The sequence below is a fragment of the Petaurus breviceps genome, unplaced genomic scaffold (assembly GCF_028583685.1).
Source record: "Petaurus breviceps papuanus isolate PSGF00001 unplaced genomic scaffold, PetGlider_PUasm1.0 90847, whole genome shotgun sequence".
NCBI classification, from domain to species: Eukaryota; Metazoa; Chordata; class Mammalia; order Diprotodontia; family Petauridae; genus Petaurus; species Petaurus breviceps.
In genome coordinates this window covers 13,752,180-13,767,892 of record NW_027187360.1, presented here as the reverse complement: position 1 = coordinate 13,767,892, position 15,713 = coordinate 13,752,180, and the positions used below count along the sequence as shown (strand labels likewise).

General features: G+C 39.6%; 1 long non-coding RNA gene across 1 annotated transcript in view; it reads right to left on the bottom strand.

Annotated features, from left to right (window-relative positions):
• The window catches only part of LOC138149618 (uncharacterized), a 127,053-nt gene that overhangs the window by 15,094 nt on the left and 96,246 nt on the right, over window positions 1–15,713 (bottom strand). The window contains exon 2 of the long non-coding RNA XR_011165368.1: window positions 9,421–9,704. This is a non-coding gene — a long non-coding RNA (uncharacterized lncRNA). The remainder of the gene's footprint in view (window positions 1–9,420; window positions 9,705–15,713) is intronic.

The window sequence follows — 15,713 nt, the reverse complement described above, 5'->3', positions numbered from 1 at the left end:
CTTTCCTTTCCTTTCCTTTCCTTTCCTTTCCTTTCCTTTCCTTTCCTTTCCTTTCCTTTCCTTTCCTTTCCTTTCCTTCTATAAGCATTATCAAATGCTTATTCTGCATCAGACACTGCTAGTTGCTGGGTACACAAAAGCAAAAAATGAAAACACTTTCTTCCTTCAGAAAACTTACATTATACTAGGAGAAATAACACATACTCAGATAGTAAATACAAAGTAATTTCAAGTGGAGAATAGATAACAAAAGGGAAGATCATGAAAGGCCTCATGTAGGAGGTAGCACTTGAACTGAACTTTGAAGGAGGCTAGGGATTTTAAGAGGCAGAGGTAAGGGCACAGGATATTCCAGGAATGGGGAACACACCCTGCAAAGGTGCAGATATAGGAAAAGTAGGAACCAGAAAGGTAGGAGGTTTGCAATACCAATCAAATTTCCCCTTGGTAATTTGATTCCTTTAGCATTAAAAGTATATGTCAATTTTGGTCATATTGTTATTATATTGGCATGACCTAGCCATGAGCACTGAATGTCCCTCCAGTTATCCCAGCTCTGCTACTTACTACCTGTGTGGCATGGGGCAAGTAACTTAACTACTTTTGCCTCAGTTTCCTAAAAAGAGATTAGACTGTACTAACTCAGAGTTCCCTTCTAGCTCTATATCTCATGTATACTAGAACTCTAAGGTACCTCAAAAAAGAAATTGAGACCCAGTGAGAGGAAATTATTTGACCAGAATCATACAACCAATATTAATCCTTATCTGGTTTATATAATCTGGATTTTAGTTCCAGAGAATGACTAAGGGACTACATGAACATCAGGATGATTAGAGCCAGGTAGAGTTAATATGGAAGTCTTTTTAAACAACAGGCAGACATAAATTTAGGACTAGACTGCTGAGGAGAGGGGGTTAGGAATCTAGACATGGAAATTGGCTACACAGAGGTGACCACTGGAGCCTTGGAGTAACATTACCAATGAGAGAGCACAGAGAGAGAAGATGCACCCGACTGTCTGGATCAAGAGGAGGAATTGAAGACAGTAAAAGAGATTAGGAAGTAGCAGAGAAGACAGGGAACAAGCATTATATAGCACCTGCTACATACCAGGCACTGTGCTAAATGCTTTCCAAATATTATCTCATTTGATCTTCAAAATAATCCTGAGAAGCAGATGCTACTATCACCCCCATTTTGCAGATGAGGAAACTGAGGCAAACATAGGTTAAGAAACTTGACCAGAGTTACACAGTTAATAATGATCAGAGGCCAAATTTGAACTCAAGATTTCCTGATTCTAGGCTCAGCACTCTGTCTACTGCACTACCTGTGTAATGTGGATGGAGGCACGGAAGGCAAGATAAAACTGAAAAAAGTCTTTGTGCTCGTCATTCCACTCCACATCCATTCCTGCCCTCTGTTCTCACCTTGGCCTCTTAAAATCTCTAACCTCCTTCAAGGTTCAGCTTAAGTGCTAGCTCCTAGGGGAGGCCTTTCCTGATTGCCCCTTTATCATCACCTTCCCCTTAAAATGGCTTTGAATCTAGTTTCTATTTATTATCTGGGTACCTGTTGTTTCCCTCAAGACAATGTAAGTTTCTTGAAGGAAGAAACTTGATAGAACTTGATAAACTAACTAAATATCAAGAATATTGAAAAGAACATCAAAGGAAATGATGAAACAAAATAGGAACAAGTGGAAAATAACACTTCCAGACCTCAAACTGTATTATAATGTAGCAGTCATAAAAACCATCCTAAATTGGTTAAAAAATAGGTAGATCAATGGAAGAGACTAGACAAGAGAGAATCAGAAACAATGGGACTCAATAATCCAGTGTTTGATAAAGTGGGAAGTATAAATTACCTAGGGAAAAACTCCTCATTTGATTAAAACCTGCTAGGAAAATGGAAAAACTTGGAAAAAATTAGGCACCAACACCTTACACTATATTCCATGATACATTCTAAAGGAACACCTGACCTTGATTTTTCAGATCATACTATTAAAAAATTAGAAAAGAAATACATTATATACCTCTCACCGCTATGGGTAGGAGATGGTATTCTTAGCCAAATATGATAGAGGCAATTACAAAAGATAAAAAAGATGACTTTGATTATTTGAAACAGAAAAGCTTTTTTCCAGACAAAGTAAGAAAGTGGTAGAATGAGAGAAAAAATATCTTTGTATCAAATTCCTCTGGTAAGGTTTGATATCCAAGATATAAAAACTCTCTGTCTCTGTTTTTCCATAGCTATAGCTATATATAGATAAACAGTATCTATATCTCTATATATTTATATATAGCTAGATCTATAGATAAAGATAGATATATAGATATTTATATAGATGCTGATAGCTATATACATAGCTATATCTCTATAGAGAGCAAATATATTTAGATATCTCTTTACATATATAGAGCAATATCTATCTATCTATCTATCTATCTATCCATCTATCTAGAACCACTTCCCAATAGAGAAGTGGTCAAAGAATATGAGCAAACAGGTCTCAAAAGAACTACAATGTATTCACAAACTCATGAAAAAGTGTTCCAAATCACTAATAATAAGGAAAATACAAATAACCCTTAGGCTTCACCTCAAAACCTTCAAATCGTATATGTACATATATATGTATATTCTCTCTCTCTCTCTCTCTCTCTCTCTCTCTCTCTCTCTCTCTCTCTGTTTCTCTCTCTCTCCATTATGGAGTAACTCAGTGGGATTCCTATCCAAGTGCATAATTTTGAAAACATCCATTCTTCACATACTTGCTTTTTTGCTGGGTGGCTGTCAAAGCCAATCTCTTTTGAATGACTACAAATCACATCAAAGAGGTCCTGTAGTGATCCTGGGCTCAGTGTCCTCAGCACAGTGTCCTTTGCAAACAGGAGTGTCTGGAAGACCGGACCATTTCTAGGACATCCTCCTTCTATGGGGACTTGGTGCAGAAAAGAACCTTCCATGACCCTGGGAAGCATGGACTTCTCTGTTGTAGGCCTCACTTGATAGTGATAATCAGGGGATTATTAGACAAAGCTCTCTTTGTATTTACATCTGTCAAAGAAATGTATAATCTTAACTTTTGTAAGGAACATGCCTTGTTGGAAAAGGTATGTTTTCTCTTTCATGCTGCATTTTGTTCTGTTAAGTCAAATGATTCTAAGATCTCTGAATTATATAACCTAAAGTTACTGGAGCCTGGCTTGTAAAACTCTGAGGTTCTGTTAGAGATGGCTAAGGAGCAAAGGAAAGAAGGATAAAAACTGCCTCTAATCCTCTTTTTTCCTTCAGGAAGATTCTGAATTTAAATCTCTGGCATATGTTTTTTTTTTTTTTCCGGTTGAAATATCTAGCAGGAACTTGTGATTCTTGTCTTTTTTGGGACTCTGAATCTCCCCAAAGCAATCACAGATGCTCCTGGACTCATAGGCAACTCTCAGCAAGCCTCTGTCAACCTCCCTTGAGAAATAGCCTACCTCCTTATTCAGTTTTTTAATAATATAACAATAAATAAAATATAATAATTAAACAAACTAATAACAAAAATAGTTCCCATTTCTATGGGTCTTAAGTTTTACAAAGAACTTTCCCCATAATTACCCTGTGAGATTGGGACATACAATCAATATTATCCCAGTTTTATAGAGGAGGAGACTGAGGCTCAGAAGTGAAGTCTCTACCCCAAAGTCACATAGTCAATGTTACAGTCTTGATTTGGACCCAGGTCTCCTGGTACCCCGGCCAGTGCTCTTTCTACCACTCACCACACTACCATAAGAAATGGAGGCTACCCCGTTATAATGAGCTAATCGGGAAGGTATTTGAGATCATTAGCACCAGTGAGGCCTAGCTGTTACTGAGATACCCAGTTCTGTGCCAGTAAACTCTATGTCACCTGGGGTTTCAGGATCAGAGCCTCTAACCAGCCCCATTTTCTTTATTCCTTCTGTAGGTTTCCAAGTCAACTCACTTGGGGGAAGGAAGAAAAAAATGTATTTTTTTTAACAAGGTGATACATGGGCTTTCCCAGGGGAAAGAACTGTTCGAGGTGATTGAGGCAGTAATAGGACTAGATTCTTGAAGATTTAGTGGTAGGGGTTTCTTACAGCCTGGGCTGTGGTTCTCTGGGATCAGGATAGACACCCCCATCCTAGAAACATACTGCTTCTTTGTTTAAAGAGAAGGACAAAGACCCCCATGGAGGTCACTGAAAATTCTGATACAAGCATTCCCTCTCTTCTCCTCCTACACAAGTCATAGGGCAGGGATGGAAACAGAAAACCCAGAATCCCCATAGGCATTCCACCCAAACTCATGCCAAAAAGCAAATTTTCCCTAGAATATCAGGTTTAAAAAAAAGCACATTTTTCTCTGTACATCAGTGAGGGTCTGCCTCGTTCCTGACTTAACTACCTTCTTCCAGTCTGTGTGCCTGGGCAGGTATCCTGGTGAGATTGTACCCTGTGCGCTGCCTGGACCTGCCCCTGAGAAGTGAGACTGGCAACCAACACTGAGAGCAAGATAGAAAGACTCTCTGGTCCTCAGGGCAAGCTAAGAATATCACTCACCAGCTGTGTGACTTTAGGCAAGTCACTTTCTCACCCTGGGCCTCAATTTCCTCATCTACAAATTAAGGAAATTAAAAAGATGACCCCTAAAGAACCCTCCAGCCCAAAGAGAAAGGGGAGCATCTGAAAAGGGCACTAAACTAGAAATCAGGAGCCTGGGTTCTAATCCTAGCTTTGAGATACATTATTGGTGTGGGCACAATCCTTAACCTACCCTATCCTCTGCTTCTTGTTCTGTAAAATGGAGACATTTATTATACCTTCACTACTACCCCATGGCATTGTGGTGAAGAAAATTCTTTGTAAATTCTAAAGCGCCATAGAAATGTGAAGTTATATCCCTTAATCAATCAACAAACAGCTATTAAAAACTATTACGTGCCAGCTACAGTGTTAAGTACTGGGGATACAAATTAATAAAAAAAAAAAAAAAAGCATTGACTTCCCTCAAGGTGTTTCCATTCTAATGAGGCAGCCAACCTGCAAATGAATAGGTAATTACAAGATACAGAGTAGATGGAAAGGAGTCTTAGAGGGGAATATACAGAACTAACAGTTAGGAAAGATGGATCAGGAAAAGTCTCCTACAGAAGATAACATTAGAGCCAAGTCTTGAAGGAAGGCTCATTTTTGTCACTGGAGTATGAGCTGTGACCCTGAAGCTGAGAAGAGGGGAGGTGAGTTGAGCATGCTGTGGGAGGCTTAAGAAGGAGATATCCTGGTCATGATGGTGGTGGTGATCATGATAATGGTGATTATTCTTTAAGTTAATTAGTGACCAAGCTAGGATGATAATTCACTAATTTTTCCATTGGTCCATATGGGCATTCCTGGGGATAAGTTGGGAATGAGGATTCTAAGAAATAGAGGTGAGGAGGGAGAGAAACCCAGGCATGGACATCAACCAGGTCAAATATACAGAGACAGGAGATAGAGTGTGGTATGTGAGCAATAACAAATAGGTCAGTATCATTAGACCAAAAAGTACGTATGTAATGTGTGATGAGATTGAGAAGAAGGGAAAAGACCAGGCTATGAAGAATTTTACAAGCCAAAGAAGAGTTTGTATTTTATCTCAGAGGTGTTAGAGAGCTAGTGGTATTTACTAAGTACAGTTTGGGAAGATCTTTTCATCAGCTCTGTAGAGGGTGGTTTAGATTGTTGGAAAGGACAGTAGGAAGATCAGTCAGAAGGCTGTTATAGTAGACTAGGCAAGAGGTCTTGAACTAGGGTGCTGCCTGTGTGAAAGCCAAGAAGGGCATATATGTGGATATGTGTACATACATATACATACATACACATACATGTTTTGTACATGAAAGATGAGATGAAAACAGAATTTGGCAACTGGTTGGATATATGGGATGAGGTTGCAAGGTTAACTGGAAGCATGGAGGTACCTTTAGTAACAATAGGAAAGTTGGGAAGAAGGACGGGGACGGTTTAGAAATTAAGTTCCGGTTTCTATGTATTGAGCTTGAGATGTCTACACGACATCCAGTTTGAAATATCCTGTAGATATTTTGAGATGTGGAATTGGCACTCAAGAGAGTGACTAGGCCTAGACATAGAGATATGCATAGAGATTATAATTAATTATTGGGCCCTGATGAGACTGCTAAGGATAGAAGTGTAGAGAGAAAAGAGAGAAGGGCCTAGGTCAGAGTTTGAGGAGAGTACCCAAGTTAGTTGGATTAAACTATTCATCTATCCAAGGGATGAAAATCTACCCTCAAATTCTGAGGAAAAACAAGAGAAAGTAGAGTGAGAAAAACCCAGAGAGGAGAAAATAGTTAGGAGAAAGTAATCAACAATGTAAAATGTTACAGAAAGGTTGGGAAGGGTGAGGATTAAGAAAAGGTCATTAGATTTGGCAATTAAGCGATCATTGGTGACTTTGGAGAGAGTTTAAGTTTGAAGCTGTAAAATGTTTCAGTTGAATGATGGGGTCAGAAGTCAAATGAGAGGATTTAGAAGAGAATGAGGGGAGAGGTATTGGAAACCCAGTGTACATTTTAAAAAGGATTTTAGCTAAGAGGGAAGCAGAGCTATAGGTCAGTAGTTTGTGGGGAATTTTTAGAGTCTAATGAGGATTTTTTAAGGATGGGGAGACATGGATGTATTATAGGAATCAGAGGAGGAACAGGAGAGGGGAGGTAGAATCTGCTAGAAACGGGAGGGGATGGGATCCAGGGTGCAAGACAGGGGCTTGTCCTTATGAGAGAAGGCCATCTCTTCATCAGAGCCTGCAGAGCAAGAGGTTATAGTGGGGAATGATGTCAAAGTGATGTTAGTTGAAGAGAAAAGGAAAAGAGGGCACTCTCGGCAAATGACCTCATTTTTTTCATCGGAATAAAGAAGATGTGAGGTGAGGGTGCTATGAAAGTCTTGAGGAGGAAAGGATTATGATGATAACAATGAAAATGACAACAACAACAATGATCTAAAAGTCAGTTAGTGACCCAGTGAGGATGATGACTCACTAATTTTTCCATTGGTCCAGTGCCTTAATATGGGCATCCCTGGGGATAGGTTGGGACTGAGTAGCTCACTTTAGTGCCAATGCAATATTCACAGCACCAGCAGTGGCTACGAATATGCTGGCATAATTATGAATCACAAAATACAACAGACTCTCCATATATAAGACTGAAATAAAACATTTTTCAGACTCCAGAAAGTCAAATTCGTCACAGCAGCAAAATAATCTATACACAATAACACTGCAGAGAGGCCTTTCCACAAACACTCACAAGCCTAGCTGTCTCTTTGCCTGCTTCCTCTCTCTCCCACCACACTAACTGCTCTGACTCCCAGCTTACTCTGGGCTCTACTCCACCTGTTCAGCAAGCTCCTCCCACAACAGGCTCCATGTAATTACATTCGGCCTATTAAGGGTTAGGGAAGATCTTCAAATTCCCATTCCCATTACACTTACCAAGTACAGTGGTTGCTTCTTTGCCAGAGCCTTTCAGACACAAACAAATTTTGTATCGGAGCAGGGAACTAGCAAAGCTATAGTTCAGTTATAGGATAAAAGTAGACAATTCTAAGATAATTGGTCAATAGGAAAGAGGGTGAAGGAAAGGGCAGGTTGCATTGAATAAGCACTTATCCCCACCTAGCTCATGTCTCTTTATCTATAAAAAATGGAGAAAACAGTATTTTGATCATCTATTTGGCTAGGTCATTGTGAGGCTCCAATGATAGGATGTATACAACATACTTTGCAAATTTTCAATTACTCAATAACTGTCAATTATTTTTAAATATAACATACATTATCACTCTTCATTATCATGGGATATAACAAACAATTCAGCAAGCATTTATTAAGTATCTGTTACTTGCAAAGCAATATAGATGCAAATCCAGGACTTTTTATATTATATAACATGTGAGCTCAGGAAGAGAGAGGAGAGGAGAGGAGAGGAAAGGAGGGAGGAAGAGAGAGGAGAGAGAGAGAGAGAGACAGAGAGAGAGAGAGGGAGAGAGAAAGACAGAGAGACAGAGAGAGAGAGAGAGAGAGAGAGAGAGAGAGAGAGAGAGAGAGAGAGAGAGAGAGAGAGAGAGAGAGAGAGAGAGAGAGAGCAACAAAAATACTTGACATTTACATAGCATTTTAGGTTTGCACAATGATTTATGTATATGATCACATTCCAGCCTTGCAAAAACCCTGTGAGATAAATGCTATTATGACCCCCATTTTATAAATGAGAAAACTAAGGCTGAGAGAAGTTATGACTTGCCCAGGGCCGACACAGGTAGTTAATATCGGAGGCAGGATTTGAATCAGATAGTTCTGACTTCAAATCTACTACATCACCAAAGCAAAAATAGAAAAAAGTAAATAGACAATTCATTGGGCTCAGAACTGAATCAGAGTATGTGATTGAACTCAGTTGTATTTGAGAAATTAAATAACACTTTCAATGGTTTCACAAGTTTTTCCCACCAGAAAATCCCATCTTTTTACACAAATATCCTTCCAGTAAATATGACTGAGACTAAGAACACCATGATCCCTGAAAAACCAAAATTACAAGTGACCCAAAGGACAATGAAAGATGCACTGTAAGTATAAATAAGACTAGCTCAGGAGAAGTGGTGCAAATTCCTCTCTATCTCCTGACCCTGGGTAGCTTAGGTCTAGAAAAGGAGGTGGGCCAGTCACATTTCAAAAACAAAGGATAATAAGATAGCCTGGGTGCTGTACTGCGATCCACAAAATATTAAAACCCCCAGAAGAAGTTTTCTGGCATACTAGTGTATTGTGTTGTTCTTCTAGAAAGGATTTATGTACTGACATGGACAAGAATTTCATGGGATGGGAAGGCAAGGCAAGAGGGAATGTATCATAAGGAAATGATGTTCCATTGAAATAATGAATTCTAAGTAAAAATTCTTTTGTGTGGTATGTGGGGAAGAGGGGCCCTGTGAGGGAGGTTAGAGGGAGAAAAATGTTTGCTGTTTCCTTAAAAAAAAAAACAAACAAACAACTTCAGCTGTTTTTCCTTCACCTGTCTTGCCTATTTCTCCAATCAGAGGTAAAAACAAATCCAAAGACATTTATTAAGCTTCTATCACACGTTGGAAGCTTTGCTAGGTGGCTCCTTGGGAGAAGAGAGAAACACACACAGGGGAATATGGGAGCTAACTAAATCTCAGAACATAGCCCAGTGTACTAATAGAGGGCATAGGGAATGCTGACTGAGTTTACAGGGCAATTGGAGCTGATTAAGCAGGAAAGGCATCCAAGGGAGGGCTTCTGAACAGGATTTTATCAGAAGGGAGAGAGACCTGTCATATGAAAATTGGTATAAAAATATGATACCTGGAGATGTGCTTGTCTTGGGCACTAGGCAGTGGTTGAGAGTGCCGTGGTGGAGTTATCTTCATGATCAGCAGCCCAGATGTGCAACTTTCAAAGTATTTCCACACAGCCAGACACAGAACTTTGCTGCTCAGAGCTTCCCCCCAGGAGACCTGGGACTTGGTAGAATTCATTTAGGGACACTGGTGGGTCAATTCGCTGCCAGACCCAACAACTCATCTTCATCATTTGCCCAGCCTCATATCCACTAATGATCAGTCCTCATAATGAAGGTATTTTTCGCCCTGCCGAGAGTCACAAGGAGAAAAATTGATTGACAGTGTTATCTGGATTGTAGTAATTAAATCAGGGCAGACAAATCCCTGTTCTCATTATATTTCAGACGTGTCTGAAGCATTAAAAAAAAAAAAACCCCACCACAGGTGAAGAGTGATCACTCTGTTCTCGCAGTTTGTTATGAAGGCAGGCGCCTCTGGACAAATATGAAATATACTCCTTAGGATGGAGATGATGGCCATGAGTAGACAAGGTGTCTGAATTAAGGAAGGACATTCTTCCAGCTTAGGCATGGACCAAAAGAACATAGGATTTACATCTTAAAAGGACATTAGACAGGGATCACCTAGTCCAACCCCGTCCTTTCGCAGAAAGGCCAAATGATTTATTGGATAACACGGAGTTAGTAAGAAAGAGCTGGAATTTGAACTCTGGGTTTGTTTTTATTCCATATCAAGTACTCCTGTCACCACACTGTGGATGCCAACTTCCCCTAATGCCATACATACACCCTTCAATTCATGAAAGCAATTAGCACATCAAAAATTATTCATTAAGCAAAAATTAGTAAATCCAGGTTTTTTAAAAATAGGTAATTTCTTTTAAATGGGATCAATTGGGAAAAATACTCCATGATTTTTCATTTTTTAATGCAAAAGTGACATCATAAATTCAACAAAAGGGCTTTTTAATAAAGAATTTTAGTAAATGCTTTAAATAGAGAATTAATGAAAGATATAATTGTTACAAACCCTACAAAGATTGGTTTCTGAAACAGAGATGGAGTGTGAGCCGTCTGTGAGGTTTGCTGGTTGGGATTGCCTAGGGAAGAGTGGAGAGAGTGTTTGAAGAGTGGCAGTAAAATCAGGGGTGTGCTAGAGTCCCTTCACATAGCAAGAGTAGGTAGTTAAAATTTCAATGTGAACATTTACACCTCAGAACTCACCAAATACTACAATTCGGGGTTTTATTTCTTATTTTGTGGATTGTCTAGACTTAAGAAAGTTATGGAGAATATATTAATAATGCACATGAAATTTAAAAGTGTGTTCTGCAAACATTTAAGTTGTTTTTTGGGGATCCTGTTGTTAAATATTTACTAGCACACTGTTGAGTAAGATCTGCCTCTAAACTTGACCCTTCTTCTAAGAAAGGATCAAGTCATTCTAGTATCTAGTTGAAAACCCTATCCATTAAGAAGCCCTGTTTTATCCACTGGAGAGAGAGGCCATAAAGAAGGGACACAGTTACCATCATCAAAGGACCTGCCTATTGCAAGAAAGCATCATCCCTACACATGAAGAGCCCCCAATCTGAAGGGAACATAAAAAGATATGGAGATACCACGGTATTATATGACCTAGGCACAAAATGCATTTGTCCTGCACTTGTTTTATTCATTTGTGGTGGAGAGCAGAAAATTTCAGGTAGCTACTCACCATTCAAGGGATTTCTTCATTGTAGCAACAATTTTCTTTGTAGATCCAAAACAAACATATACCAGTCTCTTGACTTAATGTAAAAAAAGAATTTGGACTTTTACCATCACATTTTTAATAGAATGAATTTGGAGCTGTATTGGCCATGAGAGGCTAGAATAGAAGTATCTTAGGATAAGCCTTTGACAAAATCTCCCAAGCTATCTTTCTGGAAAATGTGGAGAGATGTGAAGTAGATAATAATAATTAGGTGGATTCAGGGTTGGTTGAACAGCTGGACTCAAAGAGTGGTCATTATGTCTCAGTGTCAATTTGGAAAGCGTGAAATGAACCAGGTGACTGCTTTGGTCTGTACTATTGAACATCTTAATCAATCATGTGGATTAAAGCATGAAACAATCAATTGATTAGCAAGTAGTCATTTAGCGTCTATTATGTGCCTGGAACTCTACTAGGCATTGGGGCTACAGGAAGGAGCTTACATTCTAACAGAGGAGACAACATGCAAATACAAATATGTGTATAAATACATATGTCCCAAACAGAACTCATTCTCTTCCCCACCCCCCCCCCCGCCCTGTCTCACACTTTCTCCTCCTCCCAATTTTTCCATTATAGTAACAAAGATATCATCACCCTCTCAGTGAGCTAAGCTCAAAACCTCTATGTTATCCTTAACTCCCGACTAACATTCACTCCATATTTCCAATCTGTTGTCAAATCTCATCATTTCTATCTTTTCACCTCTTGCATCTGTCCCCTGTTCCCCACTCACACAGTCACTAATCTGATTTTGTTATTCCTCAGCTGCCCTCTACCAATCTGATACAAGCCCTCATTCCCTCACCTCTGGACTTCCATAGTAGCCTTCTGGATGACCTTCCTGCCTCAAGTCTCTCCCCACTACAATCCGTGCTCCAATCAACCGCCAAAGTGATTTCCCTAAAGCTCAGGTCTTACCATGTCACCTCTCCAGAACACATACACCCCCCCCCACACACACACACACACCACCTCTCCAGGATCAAATATAAAATACCCCATTTGACATTTAACTCCCTTCACAACCTGACCCCTTCCTACCTTTGCAGGCTTCTTATATTTTATTCCAATCTAGCTACTTTATGATCCATCTACACTGTCCTTGTTATCCCTTACACATGACACTCTGTTGCCAGATTGCCTTTTCACTGGTTTGTTGTCTGAAGTTCCTGGAATGTTTTCCTTCCTTACTTCTTCCCATTGGCTTGCCTTAGCTTCATTCAAGACTCATCTCAAATCCCTTTTGCAGGAGGTCTTTCCTAGTTTTTTCTGACTCCTCCCACCCCCCCAGCAGCTAGCACCTTTCTTCTGAGATTGTCATTCATATATATAATATATGTATATATACACACACATATATAAATATAAATGCATATAAATAACATGTATCACTCTGTATATACACATATATAATATAGTGCTGTACATATTTACATATTATATCTCTTATATATGCAGAGTTATTTGTCTTTTTAGCCCATTTCAGTGTGAGCTCCTTGAGGGCAGGGACTATTTTTGCCCTTTTTTGTAGCTCCAGCATGTAACACAATGCCCAGCATCTAATAAGCATTTAACTTTTTTGCTCATTTGACTGGCTAACTGACTAATAATGTGAAGGATGAATTAGAGAGGGAAGACAATTAGTAGACTATTACAATGCTTCTGGACCTGAATTGGTCTGGGAGCTGTGTGATTAAAGAGAAGAGGACACATGTAAAAATATGGTAGTACAAAAGACAAGATTTGGCAGCTAATTGGAGATATGGAGTGAGTGGAAGTGAGGATTTGAGAATGACAGTTGAGGTTGTGAACCTGGGTGACTGGGATCCCAGTGATGCCCTCAACAGTAATAGGGAACCTTGGGAGAGGGGAGGGCTTGAGAAGAAAGATGAGTTTTGTTTTGTACATGTTGAGTTTGAGATACCTATGGTAAGTCAGTTCAAGAAGTCCAAAAGGCAGCTGGTGATGTAATCAATAAATATTAAACACTTGCTATATACCAGGCACTATACTAAGTACTATTGATACAAAAAGGGCTATAAGACAGTCTTCCCTCAAGGATCTACCTGTCTAATGAAGAATACAACAAACAGATATATTTGAAAATGCTATATACAGAAAGGATAAACAGGGAATAATTAAATAGAGGAAATTAAGATGGGTTGGGAAAGACTTCCTGTAGAAGATGGTGTGTTAGGACTCAAAGGAAGCCAATAGATGAAGATGAAGATGGAGATCATTCTAGTGATGGGGGACAGTCAAAGAAAATGCCTGGAGTTGAGAGATGGGGTGTCTTGTCCAGGGAACAGCAAAGAGGCCAGTGTCACTGGATTGAAGAGTATTGAAGGCGGAAGAATTTGGAAAAAGTAGGAAGGGCCTAAGTATGATGCAAGAGGTCAGGAGTTAGACAAATAGAGATGAGAATCATCTGCGTAGAAAGTGACGCAATATGGAGACAGAAGAGAAGTAAGCTCAGGACAAAGCCTTGGGAGATACTCACGTAGGTGGGTAGGTGTGACCTGGAGGAAAATCTAGCAAGAACTGAGAAGAATCGATTTGACAGATAAGAGGAGAACTGGAAGAGAGTAGTGCCATGAGACCTGATGAGAAGAGAGCATCCAGAAGAAGAGCGTGAGTGACAGGGGCAAAGGTACTTAGAGGTTGTGATAGTAATGGCATGTAAAGATCCCCCTGTATTGGCTTGGTTTTTGGTCTGATTGTGTTAAAACTCAGAGTTTGTGAATCCCACCTGTGGGATGGACTTGTTGACGTGAAAAGAGAGGGCTGAACTGGGAGGAGCTGGTGACGTAGATTTGGAGAGACACAGGAGAGAGGCGGAAGAACTTTTGGAAGCAGCACCTTTTGGAGGCAGAGAGAGACTGAGAGGATTGCTGAGGGCCACTTTGAATCGCCCAGGACTTTTGAGACCTGCCACCCAGAGCTGCCAAGGACTGAGGAGACATGGCTGTTATGCTGGTACTTTATCTGTCTGTTTTGATGTTGTTTTGCCAGATTTGTCCACTGGTGAAGGACAGTGCTGTTGTTGCAGAAGTCTGGGAACCTTTCTGTTGGTTCAGAGCTCTTGAGACTGTTCTGCAGACAGAGAGTGAATACTGTCCACTGGTGAAGGACAGTGCTGTTGTTGCAGAGGTTCTAGAACCTTGCTGTTGGTTCCGAAGCCCCAAAGAAGGATTTTCTTGTTGTATGTTTACAGAAATCCTGGGAGAGGGTTTTGCTAATGTTTTCAGGGGACCTAGGACTGTTCTGCAGACAGAGAATGAATTAATGAAGAGACTGGCAATGTATCTTGTGGCCTTGCTAAGCTTTGTCTCCCCAGGAACAAAGATTGCTGAGAACTTGCCTCCTGTCAAGATGAAGAAAAAAACCTCCATTTGGGTATTAAGTGCTGTGCTTAAACTTGATGTAACTCTGGGGTAGATTCAATTGTGATCCAGGGGTGGGGAACTTTTGACCTTTTTGTGTTCTATGGTTGAACAAATGAATGTACTTTACTTATGATTGGAAACTAATCTCCATTTGAGAAGAGGGGCTTTGTGGTGGACTAAATGAAGGTACAGCCTAGGGGTGGAGTAGTATTTAGAACAGGGACTTTGTAATTGATTGAATGAATGTAAGGTCCTGGAGTGGGGTAGTACTTGGAGATTATTTAATCACCCTTGGTAAATGCTGTATTTTGAATGATGTCATATTTTGATTCCTTCTGCTCTTAATTTGTCACTGAATAAAATGACTATTATATTAATAATAAAACTATGCTGGTATTCTGAACCTTGGGAAGTTGCCTTTGCTTGGCATTAGATTACAGAGGTCTAATACAAGATCATTTGGAAAGTAGGGCTATCACATTTGGAGAAATCAGGAAAGTCTTCATGCAAAGGTGACATGCTTGTCAGATATGTGGATGACCCAAAGCTGGGGGGGCATAGCTAATATGTTATATGTGTCAGGAGCTAGAAACATTCTACCAGTCTAGAATGTTGGGACAAATCTGAGAAGATGAAATTTAGTAAGATGTAAATGTAAATTTAATAAATGTAAGTATAACTTTAATAAATGTAAAATCTTAGACTTGGGTTCAAAAAATAAATATCATCATTAAAGGACAGAAATGCCTACATAATAATTTATCTGAAAAAAAAAATAAAACCAAACAGATCTGAAGGCTTTTGTGCTCTAAAAATCCAAGCAAGGGATTTTTTTAAGTGAGATTTTAGGTTAAAAAACAGTCAATGAACTAGTGAGAGTGGTATAGTACAAGGATAAAGGCAACATCAGTCCCACTCTACTCTAGCCTGGTCAGGCCGCATTTGGAATGCTGCGTTTGGTTCTGAGCACCACATTTCAGGAAGTTCATGGACAAACTGGAGAGCCTCCATAGGACAAAGGGCGTGGTAAAGGACCTCAAGTTCATACTCTATGAGGATATATTGAAAGAATAGGAGATTTTGTTTTGTTTGTTTTGTTTTTGCCAGAGAAGACTAAGGGGGAACATTATAGTAATCTTCAAGAATATGA